Source organism: Heterocephalus glaber, unplaced genomic scaffold (genome assembly GCF_053883595.1).
Source record: "Heterocephalus glaber isolate CG9 unplaced genomic scaffold, H.glaber_assembly_v1.0 deba00001613, whole genome shotgun sequence".
NCBI classification, from domain to species: domain Eukaryota; kingdom Metazoa; phylum Chordata; class Mammalia; order Rodentia; family Bathyergidae; genus Heterocephalus; species Heterocephalus glaber.
In genome coordinates, this window is record NW_028258384.1 from 29883532 (window position 1) to 29910898 (window position 27367).

At 39.3% G+C, this 27367-nt stretch overlaps 3 pseudogenes; 1 reads left to right on the top strand and 2 right to left on the bottom strand.

The window, feature by feature from the left end:
- Positions 1–4416: 4416 nt before the first annotated feature.
- LOC101702141 (MAP/microtubule affinity-regulating kinase 4 pseudogene) lies at positions 4417–6687 on the bottom strand (annotated as a pseudogene).
- Positions 6688–8294: 1607 nt separating this feature from the next.
- LOC106010764 (cyclin-G1 pseudogene) lies at positions 8295–8795 on the top strand (annotated as a pseudogene).
- Positions 8796–20909: 12114 nt separating this feature from the next.
- LOC101716793 (ligand-dependent nuclear receptor-interacting factor 1 pseudogene) overlaps positions 20910–27367 on the bottom strand; it is a 43775-nt pseudogene continuing 37317 nt past the window's right edge.

Consider the following 27367-nt stretch of genomic DNA (forward strand, 5'->3'; position numbering starts at 1 on the left):
ATCTCTTGAATGACCAATGATGTTGAACATTTTTTCATGTATTTATGTGCTATTTGTACTTCTCTAAGAAATGTCTGTTCATTTCAAATGCCCATTTTTGGATTGGGTCTTTAAATTTGGGAGGTCTGTTTTTTTAAGTTCTTTATATATTGTAGATAGTAAACCTTTGTCTGAGAAACAGCTGGTAAAAATTTTTTTCCCACATTGTGGGTTGTCTCTTCACACTGTTGTGGTTTCTCTTGCAGTGCAGAAGCTTAAATCTTACTCTTCTTCATGCTTCAGGGAAGGATCAGACTTCCCAAAGATCCAGGCTTTATTGAAAGCTCCAGGTTATTCTCAATCTTATCTTCTAAAAATACAGAGTCAGACAAAAGTAATACTCATTAGATTATAGAAAACAAAACAAAAAGAAAACACAAACCCCTCAGTCATTGTCCCTCCTCTACTTGCCTTTTCTTCCTCCAGGCAAGATCTTGGAAAGAGCTGCTCTAGGTTGGCTTCCCATCTTCTAATTCCAACATCACAGAGTATCACCTCCATTGTGGCATTTATCACACTGTTTTATAAACAAGTTTAATTGTCTCTGCTTCACTAGACTGCACATTTTTTTGTGGTCAGAGGCTGTGTGTTTTATTTTTGTATACCCTTAAGAGGTATGCATTGAGTCTAGAATATATAAAGAACTTAAAAAAATCAGGCCTTCCAAAATTAAAGGCTCAATCCAAAAATGGGCATTTGAAATGAACAGACATTTCTTAGACAAAGAAGTAGAAGTAGCAAATAAGCACATGAAAAAATGTTCAACATCACAGGTCATTTGAGAGATGCAAATGAAAACAACATTGAGATTCCACCACACTCCAGAAAGAATAACTGCTATCATGAAATCAACCAATAACAAATGCTGGCAGGGCTGTGGGAAAAGAGAACCCTACCCCGCTGCTAGTGGAAGTGTAGACTGGTGCAAACACTGTGGAAATCAGTATGGAGATACCTCAAAAAACTAGAGTTGGAAGTCCCATTTGACTCAGCTATTTCCCTGCTGAGTATCTTCCCCAGAGAATTAAAAGAATCATACCACAGTGATATGTGTGCATCCGTGTTCATAGCAGCACAATTCGTGATAGCTAAAACTTGGAAGCAAACAAATTTCCCATCAACTGGAGACTGGATAAAGACAATGTGGGGTTTTTTACAAAATGGAGTATTACTCAGCCATAAAGAATGATAAACTAGAGACATTTATAGCTAAATGGATGCACATTGAGGTGATACACTTAAGTAGAATAAATAGGACACACATGTGTAAATATCAAATAGTTTCTCTAGAGTGAGAAACTGAAAGTGTAAATAAAGACTAAATGGTATAATAGATAATGTGAAATAGGAAGAAAAGGTGCAAGGGGGAAGAGGAAGTGGGAGGGGTAGGGGAAGAGAAAGAAAGGAATGGAATTAATATGAGAAAAAGAAGAAATGGAAACAAAGTCTTTGTAGATAGGGAGGGGTGGAGGGGTTGAAGGGAGGTCAGGGGAAGGGAGAAAAAATAAGAACCAAGATGGGTTATGTAAAGGTTCAAATTTCCAATGATGAATGTCATTATATTGTATACCTTAAATGTACCAATAAAAGTAATTTTAAAAAAGAGAGATGCATTGAATATCTTCTAGACAGTAGGCAGTGTTAAACTATGGTAAAATGGAAGAAGTTTGGGTTTGGATATTAGTATACCTCAGTTAGAATCTCTGATCTTTTTCAAGTTATTTAGCCTCTCAGAATCTGTTTCCTCATCTCATTTGTAAAATGTAATTGCAATATTTTCCTTGTAGAATGTTATGATGATTAAGTGAAGGAATGCCTAGTAAATAGAAGGCATATAACACATTTATTTCCCAAGATACTTATTGGAGCGTGATTTACAATTGTCTACATTCTGCCTCCCCCTTTTAGATTGTGAATTCCGGAAGAGCAAGGAGAATCCTATTTGCCTTTGTAAGCTTCAGATCCTAACAGTGCCTGACATATATTAGGCATTAAAACAATGTTTTCTGAATTAAAGATCCACTTCCTTTCCTCCAGAAATTTTGAAGACAAACTTTAAAGGACAAATTTTAAGGGAAAACGGAGAGATTCACATAAATAACTGTAAAAGAAAGCAAAATATAATGAGTAGCATATGGAAGCTCTGAGCAAAGTGCTTGGGAGGTTGACAAGAGTCAAACTTAACTTCCGACTGTGTAGATAAAAGTACTTCATGGAACTGGGCTCATAGGGGCTGGAACTTGAAAGATACTACATTTGATCTTAGCCAAAAGGCTGAGAAGTGATGGAACGAGAAAGATAAGTAGGATTATTTATAGAAAATATAATAGGAAGCATATTTCAGGCAGTAGGATCATTGTTAGAGTTTAGGATGTGTGGCAGAATGTAATATAGGTTGACATCAAAATTACTCCTTTAATTTTAAAACAGCTTTAGTTTTACAGAAAAATTGCAATAATAGGAAAGCTTCCATATGTAGGGCACCCATTTTTCCCTATTTGAATATCTTACATCAATATAACATATTTTTCATGAATAATGAACCAATATTGATACATAATATTTGTTTGTTTTTAATAGTCTATTCTTTTTTCACATTGTTTTTTGTTAGTGCATATTGGTTATACAAGTTAATGTATTTTATATGGGCAGATATATATATGCACAAAACATTCTTTGATTATTTTTATACCCATAACTCCGTTTTCCCTGCCCTCCCCCTAGTTTCACATTTTTGGATTCAATGAATAAAATATATTTTGATTATATTTATCCCCCCCTCAGTTACTCAACTTTACCCTCTTATTCTCTTCCTCTTATGTAATAGTTTCCCTTCTACTTCCTTGTCATCTTTTTATAGAATCCATATATTAGGAAGAACATGCAATAGATACATTATTATTAAATATGGACTACATCTTCAAATTTTTATTGTTTTTACCTAACATCTTTTTTGTGTTCCAAGATACTGACATAGGAAAAATATAACTCCCAACATGTTAGGTGTCAAATGTGCCACGTTCATGGTCTCAGAACATTGAGGAATGATGTCATGAACCAAAGGAGGAAGTTGAGACAGTTTTTTGTTGTTGTTGATTTTTGGGGGTTTTTTTGCTTTGCCAGTGTAGAGATTGTTAGTCTTCATACAGCATTTCTCTTGCTAATTCTCCACACATGCCCAATACAGCAGCCATGCTGAGATTACATACTGAGTTCTCTCAAGTTACACCATGCAGTCCCACTTCTGTCTGGGCTTTTGCTTTTACCCAAGCCCTGGGTGACTCCTATTCATCCTTCAAAGCCCAACTCCAGCATCAGTTCCTCTGGCACTTCTTTCCCAACCCTCCTTGTTTTTTCTTCTGGGCTCCGTAGGACAATGGTTTCTCTAGTGCTTGTCCTCCATAGACAGAGGCTCCTTGTGTCTCCGTGTCCAGCACTGGGATTGGCACAGAGTAGGCACTGGTCAATGACTATTTATTGAATAAATGTACTACTAGAGTAGGAAGAGGCTAGAGTCCAGTGTAACATGGCAGCGGGAGTGGATGAACGGGCCCTGATAGAGGACCTGGGTCTGGCGGGTGAGGCTGAGTTCTGTCCCGCTCTCTTCCACTTCATCCTCAACCCTCACCCCTGCCACTCCCCTCTGCAGAGGACCCCAGGAGGCTCAGGAGCAGCAGCGCAGGCTAAGACCAACACCTCCTCTTCGGCCCCTGGCAGGAACGGAGGGCCCAGGCCAGCGCGGGGGACTCTCCTAAGTTTATCGGGAGACAGGCTGCAGGTGAGGGGCTGACAGAAGGGTGGGGTAATAACTTAAAAACCGGAGGTGACAGCGGCAGCTCCTCGGGAGACCTCTGCAGAAGGGATGCAGTGGTATTTACAAGGATTTGTACAAAGTGCCCCCTCCCCAGCCTGGGGCAGTGGAGGGGTTCGAGCATGGGAGTGGGAGGGGAAGGAATCGGCCTCCCTGACCCCCACTGTCAGCTCCCCAGTTCTCCAGCCTTTAGGCTCAGCAGCTCTCCCTGCCTCTGCCTAAGATCTAATTCTTGAGCTGTTAGGAGGGATGGAAGTTTCCTCAGTTTCCCTTCCTGCCCCTGTCCGGTCCCCAAAGTCTTCTCAGGTGTCCCATGGCAGGATGAGGGGAGCAGAATCAGATGGAGGCTCCGGGAGGTGCCAGCTCCCACCGCCAAGGGCCCTCCCCTCCCCGTTCTCTCTGTCAGGAGGCCCCAGAGAGCAGCAGAGGGGGCAATCTCTGCGCCCCAATGTAACCCAGGGAAACCAAGACGGTGATATGGGAGAGATTCCCCTCCCTGTCCCCTTTTCCTCTTGCAGAAGCGAAGGGAACAGGAGAGAGAAAAAGGGACCCGGAGCCACGGAGGCTCAGAGCTCGAGGTCCTTGGAGATGCGGGTGACCAGGGTGCGGAAGGCCAGGGCAGTGCCCGCCACACAGCAGAAGAGCACACCCCGCAGGCCCTGCCGGGGCAGCTGGCAGACCTCCACTTTGAAGCGAGACAGGGGCTCAGGCCCGCCTGCACCCCCGTGCAGGCAGGCCAGCAGGAAGGGCTGTGGCTGGCGGCAGCAGCAGCGGGTGGCCACCGTGGCCTCGCACAGAGCTGCCATCAGGGCCTCCGGAGGGCGTGAGCTGGTCAGCTTCACACTCCAGGGGAATCGGAGCAGCCGGGGGCGGTTTCCGCTTGATCCCAAGGTAGATGGCCCCTTGTGACCTCAGGTCCCCCGATTCTTTCAGGTTCGTCTGTGACCCGTCGGGTCAGTTTGGAGGTCAGCTTGGTGAAGAGGTTGGTGATGGTGCGTGGCCGCCCAGCGGGCAGGGGCGCAGACTCATGGGCCAGCGTGGGAGAGGCAGGGGGCCCGTTCTGCACACCGCTGCCACCCCCTCCCCCTGCCCGCCGGTCCCGGACCTGGCCACCGTGGAAGGTGCTGCGGACGGTGGAGCCTGGGGCCAGGCGGCTCCGCTCCCCGGACGGGGGAGCCAGGCTGTGACTGGAGGGGGAGGCAGGAGGCACCTGTGGGGTGCCTGAGCTGTTTTCTTTGCCATTTGCCAACAGGGACGGGCCCTCAGCCCCAGGGCGCTCTGTGCAAACATAGGTGTTCCTGCGGGTCATCATGCTTGGGGGGAGGTTGTTAGGGGTGCTGGTGCTGTCCTTTCGCCGCTCGGGGATCTCTGCCTTGTTAGGGTTGTGAGCGCTGCTGACCATGGGGCTGGAGGGGGGCAGCCCCTGGCTCCCGCTGCCTGCCACGCTGCAGCTCGCCTTCCGGCAGGGCAGTCGCTCCTCCTTCAGCTCCGCCTCCCCCGTGCTGGTCGGGCTGCGCTTAGGGTGCAGGGGCGCTGGGGACGGGACGGGCCGCAGAAGTGGCTGTGCCTGCGCTGGCTGTGGTAGGTAGAGGACGGACGAGCTCTGCTGCCCTTTGCAGTGGTTGGTGCCTTTGCTGGAGCTTGTTCCGTTGGTGGTGTCACTGGGCGCCCGCACCCGTGCCAGGGCCAGCCCTGGGGCGCCCCTGTCGGTCCCCACCCTCCTCAGTCTTCCTGCCCAGCAGGAGGTAGGTGGCGGTCACTTCGTTGTACTTCTGGCTGGTCAAGGCCTCTTTGATTTCTTCCCGTGTGTAGCCCATCCCCACCATCACCTTAATTCTCTTGGTGTCCCCGAAATCCTCCTCGGGCTCTGTGTATGGCTTCAGCTCCTCACCCTCATAGCCGATGTTGATCCATTTGTCTTTCATTATTTGCTCTAGGGTATAGCGTTTAGCTGGATTCAGTACCAGGAATCTCCGCAGGATGCTTTCACAGTCTGCGGACATGTAAAAGGGGACCCGGTACTTCCCCCGGAGCATGCGCTCCCGCAGCTCCTTGAGGTTGTGGCCGTTGAAGGGCAGGGAGCCGCTGACGAGGGTATAGAGGATGACGCCCAGGCTCCAGATGTCCACCTCTGGCCCCTCGTACTTCTTGCCCTGGAACAGCTCCGGGGCTGCGTATGGGGGGCTCCCACAGAACGTGTCCAGCTTCGAGCCCAGTGTGAACTCGTTGCTGAAGCCAAAGTCGGCGATCTTGATGTTGGCCTCGGCGTCCAGCAACAGGTTCTCAGCCTTCAGGTCCCTGTGTACTATGTTTTTCTGGTGGCAATAGTGTACAGCCGACACGATCTGTCGGAATTTGGCCCGCGCTTCCTTCTCCTTCATGCGGCTGTGTGACACGAGGTATTCAAACACTTCTCCGGCACTTGCGTACTCCATCACCAAGTACAGTGTCTTCTCTGTCTCGATTACCTCGAAGAGCTTCACGATGTTGGGGTGGTTTAGGCCCCTCATGATGTGAACCTCCCGGAAGAGCTTCTGTAGGCTGCTGGAGTTCAGCTGGGTTTTATAGATGATCTTGATGGCAACCTCCCAATCAGTGAGGATGCACCGGGCCAGCTTGACTTTGGCTAAGTTGCCCTTCCCAATGGTTCTCAGCAGGCGGTAGTTGCCCATGTGGGGCTGCTCCTCAGGGCAGGAGGCGATGGAGTTCCGGCAGCGGACACCGAGGGAGTGGCTGGACCAGGACGGCCCTTTGTCTGATGATCGGCCACTGCCCAAGGTGCCATGCCTGTCCGAGTTGCGATCGTTGTGCGGGGTCAGCGCCGTCCGCGAAGACATCTTCTCCAGGTCCCTGGGGCAGGGATCCCGGGGTCCCCTCTCTCCCCCCCCCCCACCAGCTGGGGACGCCAGCTCAAAAGCCAGGCACCGTGGACGCCAAGTCTGCGCCGTGGGAGGGGCAGGGCGAGGGGACGGGACGGGCTCCGAGGGACCTAGTGGCCCCGCGCAGGGAGGCCCGGGGCGCCATGGGGGCAGCCGGCGGTGGCGGCGGAGGGGGCGCGGAGGGGGCGCCGAGACAGTTTTATTGGAAATAAGGAGAACAAGAATAGCTCCTGGATTTCCAGGAGGAGTCCTGACTGGGTGGCCCTTTGTCAGTGGTAATTTATACAGCAAAATCACAAAGTTGGTACAACATATGTCAAACAATAATCAAACTATAAGATTACAAGTATAGCCACTTAACTAATATTGATCCAATAGTGAAATGAGTTACACAGCAAGGATGTATGCAAAGAACAAAGACATTTTTGGGAAGGGAGGGAAATATGGGTCCAGGATGCCTTTTCATTTTCTGATATCCTCTTTGATTTCTTTTTTTCAGAGAACTATAGCTTATATTGTAGGGTTCTTCCATTTATTTGGTTAGGTTAATTCCTAAGTACTATATTCAATTTTTCTTGCTGTTATTGTGAATAGTATTGATTTCGTAATTTCTTTCTCAGTGGGTTCATTAGTTTTTTCTCCTTAAATTCTTTTATTGGTACATTTTATTGGTACAATACATTTTTGGTACATTTATCATTGGAAACTTGTACCATTACCTGATGTATCTTGGTTCTTATTTTTTCCCCATTCCCCTGGCTTCCCTTCAACCCCTCCATCCCTCCCTATTTACAAAGACTTTGTTTCCATTTTTTCATTTTCTCATATTGATTCCATTCCCTTCTTTCCTTTTCCCTAATCCCCCACTTCCCCTTCCCCCTTGCACCTTTTCTTCCTATTTCACATTGTCTATTACACCTTTTAGTCCTTATTTACACTTTCAGTTTCTTACTCTAGAAAAACTATTAGGTGGGCCTGGTCCGACCTGGAGGAGGGCGGTGCAGTTTTGGCGGCGCTGAGGAGCCTTCCACTCAGGACAGTTCTCCCTCCCTGGGACTCTCCCCTTCTGCCCTTGAGTGTCCTTGCCTCCTAGGCCTCTCCTATCCCATACCGTGGGGCAAGGTGAGAGCAGGCCCAAGGAGAGTGATTACGCCAAGGAGCCGCAGTCTCTAGCAAAATAATAGAAGGCCTGACAACAACTGACTCCCAGAAACTGCTACACCAGCTGAATACCCTGTTGGAGCAGAGGGCCAGATGTCAGCCAAAGGTCTGTGGCTTGAGACTAATTGAATCTGCACATGATGATGGCCTTAGAATGACTGCAAGACTGAGGGACTTTGAAGTGAAAGATCTTCTTAGTCTAACTCAGTTCTTTGGCTTTGATATGGAGACATTTTCTCTGGCTGTGAATTTACTGGACAGATTCCTGTCTAAAATGAAGGTACAGCCTAAGCACACTTGGGTGTGTTGGACTCAGCTGCTTTTATTTGGCTGTAAAATCAATAGAAGAGGAAAGAAATGTCCCATTGGCAACTGACTTGATCAGAATAAGTTAGTATCGGTTCACAGTTTCAGATTTGATGCGAATGGAAAAGATTGTATTGGTGAAGGTATGTTGGAAAGTCAAAGCTACCTTTGCCTTTCAATTTCTACAACTCCATTATTCTCTCATTCAGGAGAGATTGCCATTTGAAAGGAAAAATAGCCTAAATTTTGAAAGACTAGAAGCTCAGCTTAAGGCATGTCACTGCAGGATCCTATTTTTTAAAGCAAAGCCTTCTGTGTTGGCCTTAACTATCATTGCTTTGGAGATCCAAGCACAGAAGTGTGTAGAGTTGACAGAAGGAGCAAAATGTCTTCAGAAACATTTCAAGATAAATGGCAGAGATCTGACCTTCTGGCAAGAGCTTGTATCCAAGTGTTTAACTAAATATGCATCAAACAAGTGTTCCAAATCAAATGTTCAGAAGTTGAAGTGGATTGTTTCTGGATGTACTACATGGCAACTGAAGCACAGTTACTATAGAAAAACTCACCTTCCAACAATTCCTGAAATGATTTCTTAATTGGTAATTTTGGTTGTTATTTTCTGTATAGAGAAAATTGTATAATTTTCTTCTACAATTGAAGTATTGAAATAGTATCTTCAAAATAAACCAACTGGACTTGGAATAGCAAAAGGGAAAAACTGGTATCACCAATCTAGTCAGCTAATATTTGAAGGCATTTGCTATATATAAGGTACAATACCCTAAGGGCTGGGCATGGTGGTGCATGCCTGTAAGCCTAGCACTTGGGAGGTTGAGGCAAGAGGATCATCATATGAATTTGAGGCCAGCCTGGGCTACATAATTGAGTTCAAGTTCGGCCTAAATTACATAGTGAGACCCTGTCACCAAAAAAAAAAAAAAAAAAAAGAGAAAGAAAAAGAAAAACCCTTAGGAATTTCCAATCTCTGATATATATGTTGAGCATTTCATTAAATTAGCAGCTTAGAAAACAATGTCCTCTTTAATAATCTGAATTTTTAAGGTAGAGCTGAAGTAATTTTTTTTAATTGCATATTTTTCTAAATGTAGCCCTAAGCTCTAGCTCATTTAAAGTTATAATAGGACCAAAAGTTTGATCCATATATGAACTAATTTGAGACTGATAGCTTATAAGCAGAATCATTATGAACTTGAATGTTACACCTAAAGAAAAAGTAATACAAAGCAGATGATTGCTTCTGGGTTTCTGAAAATTACCAGTATGTCTCAACATACTGCTATTGCAATTGGAATAATAGAAAGTAATTACATTCATAAAAAACATAAACTCAGTCACTGCATATGTTCTATATGTTCTTGCCATCTAAATTTATTAGCTTACAGTAATGATTTATCTTTTCCTACTCAAAACTAAATGTTAATATTTAATACGTCCACATATGATTATGAAACTTGGGCATGAAAAATTTACTTTTAACAGCTAGTAATATTTAGTAATACTTTTGATAAGTTGGGATTTTTTGTTCTTTACATAAATAGTATTATTGCAGCAACAAAAAATTTCTTTGAAGCCTTTCTCCACAACCCTGAACTAAGGATTCCATAACGTTACAATTGATTTAAATTATGAACCCTCGAGCTGGGGATTTAGCTCAGTGGTGCCTCCACCTGCCTCGCAAGCACAAGGGCCTGAGTTCCATCCCCGGTACAAAAAACAAAACAAAACAAAATAAATTATGAACCCTCAAAACATCACAACTAGATTAGTATGATGTTCTCCATCTTTGGAAAACTGCCTAATTAATATACTGCTGCAGTAAGACTGTTTAGATTTGAATTCATCTGTAAAGCTAAAGACATAAATGTGAAACAATACAAGCCTGAAAAGGTGAACTATGAATCTTCATTTGTAGCATTAAACTTTCTATACTGGATCAATATATTATATTTAGGTGATTTGGAAAATGGTAACCTACTTAATTTAAATGTTAAATTTTAAATTATGAGGTTTACATTAAAACCAACATCTCACACATGCACTTTTTTAAGGCATAATAAAGGTTATATTCTAGATAATGCAATGGCTTCTTGGCACCCATATACAAGTAATAGATAGTTCAGAGATGAAAATGTTATTGCTATATGGGAATTACCTTTACATTTAAAAACATTTTGTATTAAGTCAAAATAAAGACCTATTAAGTTTGGCATATTCATTGAGCTATCTTTGATGTTTCTTCTAAAAAACAGGTGACATTTGTGTCAATGATAAAAATTTCTATACAGAATCTACTTCCTCACTCTTATCAGTTCCGTTAAAAAAATATGTTCTATTATATTACATAGCTAAGTCAAAATCAATTACCACTCTGAAAACTTGCTTTACCCTGAGTTCTGGCTAGATAAAGTACTCCAGGTTTTACTATGGACTGTTTCTATAAAACTGTCATTGCTTCAAGTTTTGTTTTGTTTTTTAAGGAATAGAATATACTTTCACAAATTTCCATAATGCGTCTTAAGAAAAGTAAGGAGGCACTGCCATAATTATGAGATTGCTGAGGTAGTGTTTGGAATTCTCCACATGAGCCAATCAATATAAGGAAATGTACATATATTGTCAGTGTTGTCAACAGTTAGTGCAGCTTGAAGCCTGAGTTTAACCAGAATGGATGTAACCAATTTTGACATCATGTTACAGATAACTAAGGATTGAAAAATAAGCCAAAGAACCCCAGTATATTATACCACTAATATTTTTAAGCCATGTTTTTTTGATACCTTCAGTTTTACCATAAGGCTGACATATTTCAATATTTTGAAAACATCAGTGTTAATTTTGAGTTGGCAGAGGTAACCTAACCAACTACCTTCATGTTTGGTACAAAAGATATACCTTTCAATAAAATTATTGAAATGCAAAAAAAAAGAAAAGAAAAAACTATTAGGTATTTACACATGTGTGTCCTATTTATTTCACTTAAGAGTATCACCTCAATGTGCATCCATTTAGCAATAAATATCTCTAATTTCTCACTTTTTATGGCTGAGTAGTACTCCATTTTATTTAAAAAGCCACATTTTCTTAATCCAGTCTCCAGTTGATGGGCAATTGGGCTGCTTCCAAGTTTTGGCTATTACAAATTGTGCTGCTATGAACAAGGGTGCACATATATCACTGTGGTATGATTCTTTTAATTCTTTGTTTGTTTTGTTTTGTTTTTTGGTACCAGGGATCAAACTTGGGTCCTTGCACTTGCAAGGCAAGCGATGGAACCACTGAGCTAAATCCTCGGCCCGATTCTTTTAATTCTTCGGGAAAGATATGAAGCAGGGGAATAGCTAGGTCAAATGGGACTTCTAGTCCTAGTTCTTGAGGTATCTCCATACTGATTTCCACAGTGGTTACACCAGTCTACACTCCCACCAGCAGTGAAGCAATGTTCCTTTTTTCCCACAGCCTTGCCAGCATTTGTAATTGGTTGATTTCATGACAGCAGCCATTCTTTCTGGAGTGAGGTGAAATCTCAGCATTGTTTTCATTTGCATCTCTCGAATGACCAGTGATGTTGAACATTTTTTCATATGTTTATATACTATTTCTGCTTCTTTGTCTGAGAAATGTCTGTTCATTTCAAATGCCCATTTTTGGATTGGGTCTTTAAGTTTGGGAGGTCTGATTTTTTTAAGTTCTTTACAGATTCTAGATAATAGACCTTTGTCTGAGGAACACCAGATGAAAATTTTTTCCCACATTGTGGGTTGTCTCTTCACATTGCTGGTGGTTCTCTTGCTGTGCAGAAGCATTTTAATAGGAAGAGATCCCACTTGTTGATTGTTATACTTGTTCATGGGTTACTGAGATTTTGTTCATAAAATCTTTTCCTACATCAATGTCTTCAAGAGTTCTGCCTAACCTCTCTTCCAGCCGGTTCAGCATTTTCGTTTTAATACTTAGATCTTTCATCCACTTTGGTTTTAGTTTAGTGCATGGTGAGAGATATGTCTACTTTTAATCTTTGGCAAGTTGAAACCCAATTTTTCCAGCACCATTTATTAAAGAGGCTATCTTTCCTCCAGTGAGAGTGTTTGGCTCCTTAGTTGAAGATGAGGTGGCTGAGTGTGTCTGGAGTTGTTTCTGCATCTTCTGATCTGTTCCACTGTTCCTCAGGTCTGTTTCTTTGCCAGTACCATGCTGTTTTTATCACAGTAGCTTTGTAGTATAGCTTCAAGTTGGGGATTGTGATATCCCCTGCCATGTTTCTGTTGCCTAGAATTGCTTTTGCTATCCTAGGTCTCTTCTTGTTCCAAATGAATTTTTGGATTGCTTTCTCAAGGTCTGTGAAGTATGCTGCTGGAATTTCAATTGGGATTGCATTGTATCTATATAGCAGTTTTGGAAGTATGGCTATTTTCACAATGTTGATTCTTCCTACCCAGGAGTAAGGGATGTCTTTCCATTTTCTGATATCATCTTCAATCTCTGTTTTCAGAGTGCTATAGTTTTCAGAGAAGAGGTCTTTGATTTCTTTCATTAGGTTGATTCCCAGGTATTTCAGGTTTTTGGATGCTATTGTGAAAGGAATTGTTTGCCCTATTTCTCTTTCATTGAGTCTGTTGTTCATGTAGAGGAAAGCTATTGATTTTTGTGTGTTGACCTTTTGTCCAACTACTTTACTGAATTTGGTTATTAAATCTAGAAGACTTTGGTGGTGTTCCTGGGGTCTTCTATATAGAGTATCATGTCATCTGCAAATAATGACAATTTGACTTCTTCATTTCCTATCTTTATTCCTTTTATTTCTTTCTCTTGTCTAATTGCCATGGCTAATGTTTCCAGAACTATATTGAACAGGAGTGATGATAGTGGACATTCTTGTCTTGTTCCTGATTTTATCGTGAAAGTTTTCAGTTTTTGACCACTTAGTGTGATGTTGGCTGTTGGTTTTTCATAGGCAGCCTTGATCAGGTTGAGATAAAGACCTCCTATTCCAATTTTCTGTAGGGTTTTATCGCGAATGGGTGTTGGATTTTGTGGAATGCTTTTTCTGTATCTATTGAGATGATCATATGTTTTTTGTCCTTGGCTCTGTTCATATAGTGTATTACATTAATTGATTTATGTATGTAGAACCATCCTTACATCCCTGGTATAAATCTGACTTGGTCAGGGTGTATGATCTTCTTGAGGACTCTGTATTCTTTTTGCCAGTATCTTGTTGAGTATTTTTGCATCAATGTTCATTAGGGAGATTGGCCTGTAATTCTCTTTTTGGGTTGAGTCTTTCCCTGGTTTTGGAATCAAAATAACACCTGCTTCCCGTAATGTATTTGGAAGTATTGCTTCCCTTTCAATTTCATTGAAAAGTTTAAAGAATAGTGGCAGAAGTTCTTCTCTAAATGTCTTGTAGAATTCAGCAGTGAAGCCATGAGGACCCGGGCTTTTATTTGTTGGTAAATTTTTAATTACATTTTTAATTTCACTGATTGTAATTGGGGTGTTTAGAATTTTTTAATCTTCTTCATTCAACTTTGGTTATTCACATGCATCTAGGAATCTGTCCATTTCTTCTGTGTTTTCCATTTTATTAGTGTACAGGTTCTCAAAGTAGGTATTGATGATCATTTGGATTTCTGCTGGATCTGCTGTGACTTCACCTTTTTCATTCTTAATTGCATGGATTTGAGATTCTTCTTTCCTTTTTTTGATAAGGTTGGCTAAGGATTTATTAATTTTATTTATTCTTTCAAAAAACCAACTCTTCAATTCATTGATTTTTTTGTATGGTTCTCTTAGTCTGCATTGCATTGTTTTCTGCTCTGATTTTTATAATTTCCTCTTGTATGAACTTTGGGTTTCTCTTGCTCTTCTGTTTCTATGAGCCTGAAGTTCAGCTTTATGTTATTTATTTGATCTCTCTCTGTTTTCCTAGTATGGTCATACACTGCTATGAATTTCCCTCATAGAATTGCTTTCATTGTGTCCCATAGATTCCTGTATGTTGTATTGACATTGTCATTTAATTGTAAAATCTGTATAATTTCTTCTGTAATATCCTCTGTGACCCATTGGTTGTTCAGGAGAGTGTTATTCAATTTCCACGTGTATGTGGGAGTTTTGTGTTTTCATATGCTATTTTTCTCCAATTTTATTGCACGATGGTCTGATAATATACAGGGGATAATTTCAGTTCCTTTGCATTTACTTAAACATGTCCTATGAGCTAGCATGTTGTCTATTTTGGAGAAAGACCTGTGTGCAGCTGAAAAGAATGTATATTCTGATTTTGTGGGGTGGAATACTCTGTAGACATCTATTAAGTCCGTTTGTTCAAAGGCTTGATTCAGTTGTAGAATTTCCTTGTTGATTTTCTGTCAAGATGATCTGTCTATTTGTGACAGTGGGGTATTGAGGTTCCCCACTACAATTGTCTTAGTGCTTATTTGGTTTTTCATGTCCCTTAATATTTGTTTTGTATAGTTGGGGGCATTCCTATTTGGTGCATATATATTTATGATTGTCATTTCTTCCTCTTGGATTATTTCCTTTACAAGGATGTAGTGACCTTCTTTGTCTTTCTTTTTTCGTGCAGGGGCTTGAACTCGGGACCTTGCGCTTGCTAGGCCGGCGCCGGAACCATTGAGCTAAATCCCTGGGCCTGTCTTTCTTAATTAGTATTGGTTTGAAATCTACTTTATCTGCAAATAAGATTGCTACACTTGCTTTATTCCGGGTTTCTGTCACATTTTTCCATCCTTTTACTTTTAGTCTATGAATTTCTTTTTTAATTCAGCGTGTGTCTTGTATACAGCATATTGTTGGATTTTGCTTCTTAATCCATTCTGTCAATCTATTTCTTTTGATTGGTGAATTGAGGCCATTATCATTGATGGTTATAATTGGTAAATATTGGCTCATCCTTGTCATGATGTTTTACTGTTGTTGGCTCTTTAATTTCTTTATTTTTCCCCCTTTCCCTTTAGTTTCTTGCCTTGCCTGATGGCTTCACTCTGTTGGGTCTCATGGAGTAGTGACCTTCATTGTCTTTTTCTAGGATATTTTTTAGAATTGTTTGGTGTGCTGGTTTGGTATTCATGAAGTTTCTCAGCTGTTCTTTGTTGTGGAAATATCTAATTTCCCCACCGATTTTGAAAGATAATCTTGAAAGATACAACAGCCTAGGTTGGAAGTTATTTTCTTTTAGGACTTGAAATACTTCACTCCAGGCTCTCCTTGACTTGAGGGTTTGTGTTGAGAAGTCTGCTCTGATTCTGATGGGCTTTCCTTCATAGGTGATTTGTTTCTTTTCTCTAACTTTTTGTAGGATTTTGTTCTTCTGTTGGGTTTCTAGGATCTTGACTATTATATGACTAGGTGTATATATTTTTGGTCATGGCTAGTTGGAGTTCTATATGCCTCACTTACCTATTGTCAAATTATTTTCCTCTGTTTGGGAAATTTCCTGCTATTACTTCTGTGGACAGTTTTTTAAAGTCATTTGTACTTTCTCCTGCTTTATCATGGACTCCTATCAATCTTATGTTATTCTTTGCATCATCTAGCAGCTGCTGGATCAATTTCTTGTGGTCCCTTACTATTTTTAAGAAGTCTCTCTTTTCATGGTCACTAACTCCAATCCTGTCTTCTATATTTGATATTCTATCTTTGCATTGACTCAACGTGCTGTGAATACTTTCTATGGAATTTTTAATCTCCTGAATATCTGTTTGAATCTGTTTCATGGATTCCATTTCTTTCCTATGTTGGCCTTTCATGATTTTCATTTCTTTCTTATGCTGCTCATTCATGGCTTCCAGCATGGTTCTGAGCCCTTCTATTTTTTTATGTTTCTTTTCTAGGGTCTCTAATCATGTCTTTCATTCTGCTTGCTGTCTCTGTAATTATCCGGGAAATTATTTCTGTTTTGAATTTTTCTAGAGCCTCATTCATCTATTTTGTTGATTTCTGTGCTGTCAGTTGAGGGTGTCCAGGTGGTTGCTTATCAGATTTTTCCACTTCATTTCCCCCAGAATTTGCCTTCGGTGAGCTGGAAGTCTGGGTTTATGCCTTGCTAAGGTATCTTCTCATTTCTAATTTTGTTGTTGGTGCTGTTTTTTGCTTTAATTCCTGGGATGATGCTTCAATATTTCTTATTGTGAGTATCTTTATTACTTGTATTTGGAGCCCTTATGGATTGATTGCTTCTCAGAGATATCTTCCAGGTATAGCTGGGCTCTTTAGGCTTTGAGTCTCTAATAACTCTTTGGCAATCTCATTTTCCATATACCAGGGAGGACAACTGATTAGATCAATCATGACATCTTAGCCCAATTGACACAATGAGCATCAACAATATCATCAAACACAGCTTAGAAAATCACAATTTGTGGTAGCAGTTAACATGTCACCTTTGATCATCTGAACTAGATAAAAATCTAGGGCCAGCCCAAAATATGCTTGTAGTAAATAAACCCTTCAATATAGCAAATTTACCCTTTGGGATAAGGATTTAGAAGGGGTTGGGGAGGGAGAGATAGAGAGATAGAAGGAGAGGAAAAAGTTAGAAGTGAGGCCAGAGGACATGGGAATATCATGCAAATTGTAGGAAACTATTGAAGACAGGAGGAAAAGACAGAGTGAAAGAATAGAGACAAGAACAGAACAAACTGACAGCAATAGGGAAGCTGGAAACTGTATTCACCTTCCTTTAAGAATAGTGACAGTCAAGAGGACAGAGAAAAAGAAACAATTTGAAACAGGACAGGAACAGGAGCAATGAAGGAGAGAAATGCAGAACATGAAGGGAGAGAGAGAGAGAGAAAAAGAAAAGAAAAAAATATATATAAAGGGGTCTCCGGGCCTCCCCCAGGATGTCTCTCCTGTCCTGGTAGACAATGCGGGCAGCAGTGTAGAGGTCTAATTCGATTAGTCTCAGTAAGCCAACTATAGTCTACTGAGATTCAGGCTGATTTCTGTCTCCAAGGCCCAAGTTGAGGTCCCTGACCTCCTGCAGGATAGAACTGCAGGGTTCTACTGGAGGTTCCAGCTGCCCTCCCTCCTAAGCAAGTCCGGGTTTCTATGGGAGGTGCTGATCCCACCAACTTACCAACCACAGTGGTCTAGTGTGGCTTTATTGCAGAGATTTTCTTTACTTTCCCAGTGGGCTTCAATTTTCATTGAAGAGCCTCAGAGAGGCCCTCTCTGTTGTTCACTTTTGCTCTATCTTCTGGAGCTCATAACCATGGCCTTTATGGTCCCCCAGGCACCTCTACAGTCTGGATTCAGATAACTTGCAGCCCACGTGGCATGGTCCAGTGGGGAGGCTGCTGAAGTCCGTGTGACCAAGTGTTCCTGCTGGGTTCATTATTAATGTATAGGAACACTCTTATTTTTGTTTGTTGATTTTCTATCCTGCTACATTGCTGAATTTGATTATTAATTCTAGTAGTCTTTTTGTAACTATTTGTTGATCTTCTATGTAAAAGATTAACATCTGAAAATAGTAATGAGTTGACTTCTTCCTTTTCTATATGTAACCCTTTAATTTCTTTCTCATGCCTTATTTCTCTTACTAATATTTCGAGTACTATATTGAACAATAGTGGTGATAGTGGACATCCTTGTCTTGAGCCTGACTTTAAAGGAAAAGCTTTGAGTTTTTCCCTACTCAATAAGATGTTGGCAATAGGTTTGCCATAAATGGCTTTTATCAGATTGAGATGGGGTCCTTCTGATATAGGAGAACTATAATTCCCAACCTGCTAGATGTTAGATACATCAAGTTCATGTTCCTCAAAATCAAAGAATGAATTCCAAGGAACTATGGAGATTTATTGAGAGATAGCTCCTAGAGACAGTAAGGGTCCTGAAAGTGGGATGCCACTTAGGTAATTTCTCTAAGAATGATTTATAGAGAAAATCATGAGGTTCGTACAAAAATCACGAGGTGAGTACAACATGGGTCAAATTATAATCAACCAATAAGATTACAAGTATAGCCGCTTAACTAATATTGATACAGTAGGGAAGTGGGTCACATAGCAAGGGTACGTGGAAAGAAAAAAAGGCATTTTGGGGAAGGGATGGGTCTTGATACTCTGGTCACTCACCTGGGTTACAAATGTCTATCTGGACTTTACTGGACCAGGTGATACCAATTATAGTATAATCTCAAGTTATTGCTTACCCTCAGGGAAGGATGTAGGGCTGGTAATTTACATCTTTATCTTGAGGTCTGGCCTTCAATGGATGTACCTCCAGCCACAGTTGTGTTGTGTTCTCATCTTCTGCACTGGCTCCCTTCAGGGCCTAGCCCTTTCTTACTGCCTATTAATTTCCAACTAATTTAGCTTTCTGTAATAATTTTATGCCTATTTTCTTCAGGGTTTTTCTCCTAAATGGATGTTGGATTTTGTCAAATGCCTTTTCTGTATCTATTGAAATGGTGATGTGGTTTTTATCTTTGCTTCTGCTTATGTGGTGTAGGGCACAGGAGAACGGGACGTTATGAGAACTTCTGCAATAAGTCCTAGTCTTCTGTGAGCCATGACAGCACAAGGTGAATTAATTAATATAGACAGAAAAGATAGAAAAATGAGACTTAGAGAAGAAGCTGAGCTTTGGGCCTGATCACTGCTGCTCTCTGCAGCAAAGACAAAAGACCCTGAGCATGATACACCTGTATTCCGTACATCGGTAGCAACAACTGTAACAGTTGACTCAGAGGGCAGTGGTGGTGATAATCCTAGAACAATGAGGAACCATGAAAATGAAGATTTTGTTCCTCCCCAGGATGTCTTTTTATTTTTGTGTATATGTTCATTAAAAAGATTGGCCTGTAGTTTTCTTTTTTAATTGCATCATTGTCTAGTTTGGAATTAGGGTAATGCTAGCTTCCAGGAATTAGTATAAAAGTACTCCTCTCCTTTCAATTTCATTAAACAGTTTGAGGGGTATTGGTGTTATATCCTCCCTGAAGTTCTTCTAGAATTCAGTGATGAATCCATTCAGTTCTAGGCTTTTATTCGTTGGTAGATTTTTAAAAAATATACTGCTTCAATTTCATTACTTGCTATTGGATTATTCAACATTTTTAAGTCTTCTTATTTTAGTGTTGGTAATTCATGTGTCTAGGAATTTGCCCATTTCTTCAAGATTTTCCAATTTGTTGGAGTACAGTTTTTCATAGCATGATCTTCTGATTTTTGGCAGTGTGTGTGTTGTGATTTCACCTTTTTCATTTCTAATTGTATTGATGTTGGTTTTTTCTTTTTTTTGTAAGTTCAGCTAAAGATTTCTCTATTTTGTTTATTCTTTCAAAGAAACAGCTTCAAAATTCATTGATTCTTTCTATTGTTTTCTAGTTCCAATTTCATTAATTTCTACTCTAATCTTTATGACTTCTCCCCTTGTACTGTTTTGGTTTGGAATGTTCTTGCTTTATGAGCTACATCATTGGGTTGTTTATTTAAGCTGGCTCTGTGTTTCTAATATAAGCATTCACAGCAATACTTTTCCCTCTTAAGACTACTTTCCTTGTGTCCCAGAGGTTCTGGTTTGTTTGTTGGCATTATTGTTTGATTCTAGGAATTTTTTAAAATATATGGCTCTATTAAGAAAAGTATTCAGATTAAAAAGTATTAAACATGTTCAGATCTACTTTTCATGCTATTTAACATATGCACATATACAAAAAAGGAAATGGAGAAAGGGAATAAATTGCTGCCCAATAATACATCACTTTAAGCCAATAATACATTAAACACTCAAATAGACTGAATTCTAAATACTGCTTTGGATTTACAAAACAATTTTGTAGAGATATAAAATAAGTATCCTTCACACTTGAGAAATATCTCAATATTTAAATAATGCTGCTGTAATATACTTTCTTTCATGAAATTAAAAAAATAAAAATGGTAAATAGAAAGTATCATCATTTCATGGTAAGGAGATCAAGAGTACATATACAAACTCAATGATAAAGTTATTTTTACAGCTCATTTCCTCCCTTGAACTGTAGAATTACAACAGAATATAATAACTACTGTTGGAGAAACATATGAGAAGTTTAGCTAAAGATACAATAACAAAAACCCTGTACAAATATCCAAAATTGGGGAATTTCAGTTAAGACAATAGAAAAATAAAGAATTTTTCCTTCCAAAAAAGCTATCTAAAGATAATATTTCAGGTACCCCATGTATATTAGTCACATGTCATGTGAATCAAGTTTTCTGAATTCCTTCAATAAAATTTTATAATCAATTGATGAAAAAACAAGTTTCATATTCAAAAACATTTTCAGAAGGCATCTATAATTAACTTCCAATAGTCCTTCTTTAGTTTGGATTTCAGTGGTATCCAAAATACTAAATATAAAACTCTAGGAAGAAATAATTCCTAAGTTAAAGTTGTATGGCATTCTCAGTAGTGCAATGAAATCTTATACTGTTCTGCTCAACACATAAATCACACCTTTGTCCACGGTATCCACACTGGTATTTAAGTAGCTGTCTCGGTTATTGGAGTGGCTGTCAAGGAACTGCAGGGTTCAGCAATATCTTCAGTTTCAGATATCCACTGGTGGTCATGGAATATATTCCTGGTAGATATGGGGTGACTACTGTGTTATTAAAAAGGCTTATTTTTAAAAGTTATTGTATTGAAGTCTTTAGGTACAGGACATTTTGTTATTTTTGTTGCATCTTTTTAGGCATTTCTTCAAGAGCTATTTCTTTCTCTCTCAGCACCTGTTTGTCTTCTTATTTATTTATTTTTTTTGTCTCGGATCATTTCTTTCAATTCTGGTGGTGTCACTGGGAAAATATCTTCAGTATAATTTTTATTAAAGGGATGACTTTGTTCAAAAATTACATTTGAGTTCAATGAACCTTTCTGCTATTTCTCTTGGGAGCAGTGTTTTATGTTGGTTCTCTTTCCTTTGGTTTTGCTGTGGTGTGGGAGAATGTTATGTTGTGGTATATCTGAAGTTGGCAAAATACTGCTAAGGGGTTCAGAAATGGTGACATTTGTTTCCCCATTTGTGACTGTGTTAAAAACACTCTCAGTTTTTCTCTTTGTGCGATCAATCTTAATGGTTTTTGCTTTTCTTTTCTTACCAAAATTCTATTTGTTTTGTGCTTCCTTCACCACAAACTCTTTATATGTACCACTCTTCACTAAACTGCTAGAGTAATCAACATCTTTTCCAGAGCCCAAATGGTCAGGAATTTGAGTAAGCCAAACTCTCAAATATTTAGTGAGACCAAATATCTTTTTAAATTCAGCATCACTCTTCAAATATGATGCCTTATTAATGCTTTCTTGAGAATCTTTCTCCTCCTTGCTTTCTTGAGTAGTTTTGTAATGTTAATGCCATGTCATTCCGGATCAATGAGAGGCTTTGCCTGAATTTTCCTCTGTGGGTTTCAGGAAGACCCTCTGTAGGTTGTTGGATATTTTAGAGGGGTGGGGAACAGTACATCTAGGGACATGGGTAGTATACCATCAGGGTTCTCATAAGGGAGAGAACCAGAGGAGAGAATATTGGGCTGCAGTTACCAGCAACACAGAAAGTGCTGGAGAATGCCACTAGGAAATGTTTAATTTTGTCCTTGATTTCTTCTCTGACCCATTAAGTGTTCAAGAGTGTGTTATTTAATATCCAATTGTAAACGAAATTTCTGTGGTTTATTTTGCAATTAATTTATAGTTTCATACACTATAATCTGATAGGGTACATGAGATGATTTCTGTTCTTTGTTTTTATTTAAGCAGGCTTTATGCACTAGTGTGTCATCTATTTTGGAGAAAATTCCATGTGTTTCTGAGAAGAATGTGGATTCGGTTGTAGTAGGGTAGGCCACTATAGATATCTTTTAAGTTTATTTGATTGAAAATGTGTTTCCACTCTGATATTTCTCTGCTAATTTTTGGTTTAGTTGATCTGTCTCCCTGTTAAGGTGGGGTATTGAAATAATCCACTATGATTGTGTTGGTATTTATTTGATCTTTTATGTCCAGTAGTGTTTGTTTTATTAAGTTTGGTACCCCACTATTTGATGCATATATATTCACAATCAGTGTCTCTTCCTGTTGAATTTTTCCTTTATCTAACATGTAGTGACGTTTTTTGGACTCTTCTTATCAGTTTTAGCTTGGAGTTTATTTTGAGAATAAAATTGCTATCCCTGCTTGCTTTTAGGGTTGTGGTGCATGGGATACTGTTTTCCATCCTTTGATTTTTAATCTGTGAATTTCTTTTTGAATTAGATGTGTTTCTTGAATGCAACAGCATGTTGGATTGTGTTTTTTTTAAATCTAGTCTGCCAGTCTGTGGCTTTTAATTGGGGAGTTAAGCTAATTTACACTGAGAATTATTACTGAAATGTATTGACTTACTCTTGTCTTTGTGTACTTTTTCTATTGTTACATCCTTAATTTTCCCTTTGGTTTAGCTACTCACCTTGCTTGATACATTCATTCCATCTGACTTTTTGGCTTTTTGTGGCTTTGTTATCTTCGTCTAGGATATTCTTGAATATTTTCTGGAGTGCTGGCTTTGTGTTGCTGTATCTCTTAAAGTGTTCTTTGTTGTGGAAGGTCCTTATTTCTACATCAATTTTTACAGATAGTTCTGTAGGGTATATTAGACTGAGTTGGAAGTTGTTCACTTTTAGACCTGGCCTGAAGACTCTGGTCTGATAACTCTGAGTTATCCTGGCCCTTAAAGTTTGTGTTGAAAAGTTATGTTGGTTTTCTCTGACAGCTTTTAGCATTCGAGTTGTCTTTGTTATTGATGTTGGATATCTGTGATTTTGACTATTATGTGCTGTGGGGAGTTTCTATTTGCATCATAGTTTTATGGTGATCTGTAAGCCTTTCTTATCTATGTTTGAGTTCTTTCCTCATACTTGGACATTTTTCACTCATTTTCTGTAAACAGACTTTATTCTATGTGTGCTATCTTTTAATTTCTCTAACTCCAAATTGTCATAGGTCAGTCTTCTTAGAGTAATGTAGTAGGTGTTGGATGAATTTTTCTTGTCTCTTATCCCTTTTTTGGCTTTTCTGAGTAAATTGTCATGAATTTCCATTTTGTGCTCAATTTCTGAAACCCTGTCTTCACATTGGTCATTTCTGCTATTTATGAATTGCATAGAATTCTTTGTTTGGAATTTCTGTTTGCCCCCTTTTCATGGTGTCTATATCTTTGCTAAATTTGTCATTCCTAGTTTGAACCATTTTTGTCAGTTCTTCCAATTTTTTATTTGTTTCTCTCATATCCACATTGGTCATTTTGTATATTAGTTTTACTATTTGGGGGGGGGGCTTATGTCCTCCTAGAACTCACCAAGTTTCTTTACTTCCTCTTTAATCATTTCACTCAGCTCGGCTATCTGGTGTTTACTTTCCTCTCCATCAGTGCCTTTTGGATCTGCCTTGGGAGAGTTGGCTTTTTGTGGGCATTTTGTTTCCTCATTCTTTCATCTATCTATCTATCTATCTATCCATCTTGTTGCTAAGGGTTAAAGTCAAATAGAGTGAAGAGGATCTCTTTAGTTATGTTCTGTTCTCCAGTTATGTGTTCTTGGCTTAATTTGTCCAGAGATGTTATTTACTCTTTCAACTTATTTATTTTAATCAGGTTGGAACTTGGCAGTGGGTTGTAAGGAGAGAATATCTACTGGGTATAACAGTGTCAACAAATCCAAGCATACTTCAATCATAAACATTAAAACTTGTTTTAATAATTTTACCCTTTTATCAATATGCCTTACAGACTACATTGTCCTGGGATGTGGGGGCAGGGGGTAGTGGAGATGAAGGGTAAAAGACAGGGGTATGTCAATGGGATAAAAGGAAGGTAAAAGAAGTGTCAATAGGTTAAAAAAATAGACAAAAAGTCCAACTCTGTTGGAGTTTTGTTTTTTTTGTTTTTGTTTTTGTTTTTTTGGTACCAGGGATTGAACTTGCACTTGCGAGGCAGGCAGAAGAACCACAGCTAAATAGTCAGTGAGATTGTCAGTGCCTGTTAATATGTTTATAAGTAATTTTATTTGGATCTTCTAAGCCCAATTTTCTTAAGGATTAATCTGGCATGCCCTTAAATTATACCATTTAATTTATAGCACTAGCTAATTCTTATTCTCTAATGTACTTATACAGTCCCATATTATAATCATCTTCCAAAAACCCCACCTCTGAGCACATGAGATATTGGGGTAATATTTTAGATTTCAACCCATAACAAAAGATCTCTCCAAAGTAAAAGTAACTTTGTTACTCAAATGGGGTACTGGCAAGACACTTGACTTGTTATTTATATGCAACCTGTGAGCAGTTTTCCCTTCAATGAGAAACCCCTAATTAGAAAAGGGGATAAAAATTTTGTTCTTGACTTTATCTAAAATGATCAATGACACCACCTTGGCCCTGGAACATATACAGGTAAATGTCAGGTCACAGGTCACAGTTGTTGTAGAAGATAGAATTGCCCCATAATTCTTCCTCATTTTCAAGAGTCAGTCTGTGAAATTGTTAATATATTCTCCTGTTTCTATATTCATACTATGAACAAAATTTAAGGGTCAGTACAGAAACTTAAGGAAAAAGTCATCTTTCTAAGATAGACCTTTATAATTTGTAGGAATTGTTTAGCTGCATGGGTCTGAGATCCAGAGGGGAATGGTTGAGGGCAAAACTATGGGGTGCCTTTACCCTGCTACTTAGTCTTATTTTAGAAGTCTAAAATAAATACTGTGTAAGAAAATTTGAAAAGGTTTGGTTTCAGTCTCTCAGACAGATAAAGTGGCTGATGGGGTGGTATACTTATGGGGAAACTTACTGCAAGCCAAGATGGTATAGAAATTAAGAGAAGATATTCCTGGGAGGCAATTCTTGAGGTGATTAGGTTTCTGGATGCTTTTCAAGCAAGGAATTGATTGCTCTTTGTTTCATATCATTTTTTCAAGAATAGTTTTACAGCAAATACCCTTGGAAGATATAGCTAATTTCTCTTTCAGAAGTAAAAAGCAGGAATGCATACTGTCCAGCATAATAAAAATTTTGTCTCTCATTGAAGTGAATGGAAGGCATATTACTGCGCATGTTAAAATATTCACATTCTCTAAATTCAAACATTCACTCCTTTATTGGATCCAGCTTATAATCCTGTAAAGCATTCAATTTTAGTATATGTGCTGCTGAACTAAGCATGCTGTAAAGCATTCAGATGTCATCTGTCCCTCTTCATGTTCTTTTTTGAAAATTAGAACTGTAAAAACTATGATCATAAAAATTAGATTATATTTAAGTTATTGAGGATAAGGACTTCAACCCAGAAATCTGAGAGGAGATATATTTCAATGTAGAGATGTAAATCCAGAGTTGTACATGGGCATAAATCCTGCTTCTTCTATTATGTTGAGAACTTTGATGATCGATTAAGGGGAAATAAGGATTATACCCACCCTTCTTTTTTCAAAACTACTTGAATGTTAAGTAACTTTGTTTTATTTTTTATTTGTCCCTTCTTATTTCAGTGAGGAAGGAAGATACTTTGTGACACTAGTCCTCAGTAGTTTATAATGATTTCCTTTAAAGCCCAAGAATTGGTCAATTTTTTGAGTGTTTCATTTACACTTTTTAATAAATTGTAATTTCCTCTCTTCATTAGGATATAAAAAGTTGTAAGGGACATCAGTCTCAGCCAGTTGTTGAGATCAATATTGGATAACCTATAAAAATGAACCATTTTCTCAGAAATGAAATATGACCTTCCAAGACAGACAAATCACAAAGACTATCTAACTTTGGCAGAACCCTGCAATCCCAATACAATGAATATACTCATACAGAAAAATACTATAGAGAGCATCCCTAAATGAGAGGGATGAGAGGGTCATGTTTGATTGAGGAGAAACTATAGAAATCTGGGTTTTTGGTCCAATTCAGAAGAATTCTTGTGGGATATGATACCTCCAGGACTCCTCTTGGGATCATTAGGGTAAGAATTTAGGATAAATGAACCACCTCAGAGAAATATTACTTATTATTATTCTGGAATATCAGACAAATATCATGAAAAATGGAAAAAAATTACTTTCTTCCCAAGCAGAACAGGAGCTATTACGATGCCTTAACTGCAAGCAAAACTTCGGGGTGGGCTTTGAGATTGCCTTATATATCAGGAACAAAATATTTGAAGCCAAGTTTTCTTTGCAGAGTCGTGTACACTCTCAGAGGCCTCTGTACTAGTTCAGGCCTCTGTATTGTACTGTAAGTCACTTAATGTCTATCAAGTTTTTTTTGCTGCTTTAAAATGCCAGTGTTAGTCCATAGTGTGGGGCCTAAGCCCATCATACCTCACCAAGAGACAAAATGTTTTCCACATAAACTGTGTCTAGAGCCTGGCAACCTGTTAACAACCCAGCCCTAACCACAATATCCTTCTTCCTCACTGACAGATCCCAGCAACAGCTCTAACCACAGACCCCAGAGATTTACTTAGCCCTAGCAACATCACCTGCCAATTAGAGTCTGATGGGAGGGAGACCCTGGGCCCCCAGTCCCCTCCCTGGACCTATATCCTGCTAGCTCAACTCCTCCACTCCTCCTCCCCAATAAAAGCCTGCTTCGTCTTCCATTTGGGGATGATTATTGGACTCATGGCCCAGGTATATGATCACCAGAGATGATAAACTTCTACTTTAAATTTTCTTGTGGCTGATTATTTTGTTGGTTTTGCCATGGGTCTTTTCTGTACTATCACATATTTTCTTTGTCCTCACTGTTTCCTCAATGAAAAAAATGTGCTTTTTACTGAGGACATATGACATTCAAAATTTTCTCCAATGTTATTTTGGCATATCGGTCTCATACATATCGTATTATGTGACAGGGTCATTCTAAGAAATTGAAACCTTTAGGACATTTTACAGTAAATTTAGGTGCTTTGTATTTGAAAATTCAGAAATCAAATAAGAACATTAGCAAAAAAATGTTAAAAATTCACAGGAATAGAACTGTGGAGTTAATACTTAAAACTCAAGGTTGACTGATACTGAAGAAATCTAGGCAGGAAAGAGGAAAAATGGGTTTGATATTGAAGCCCAAAAGAGGAAGATAACACATCTGATTATTCATT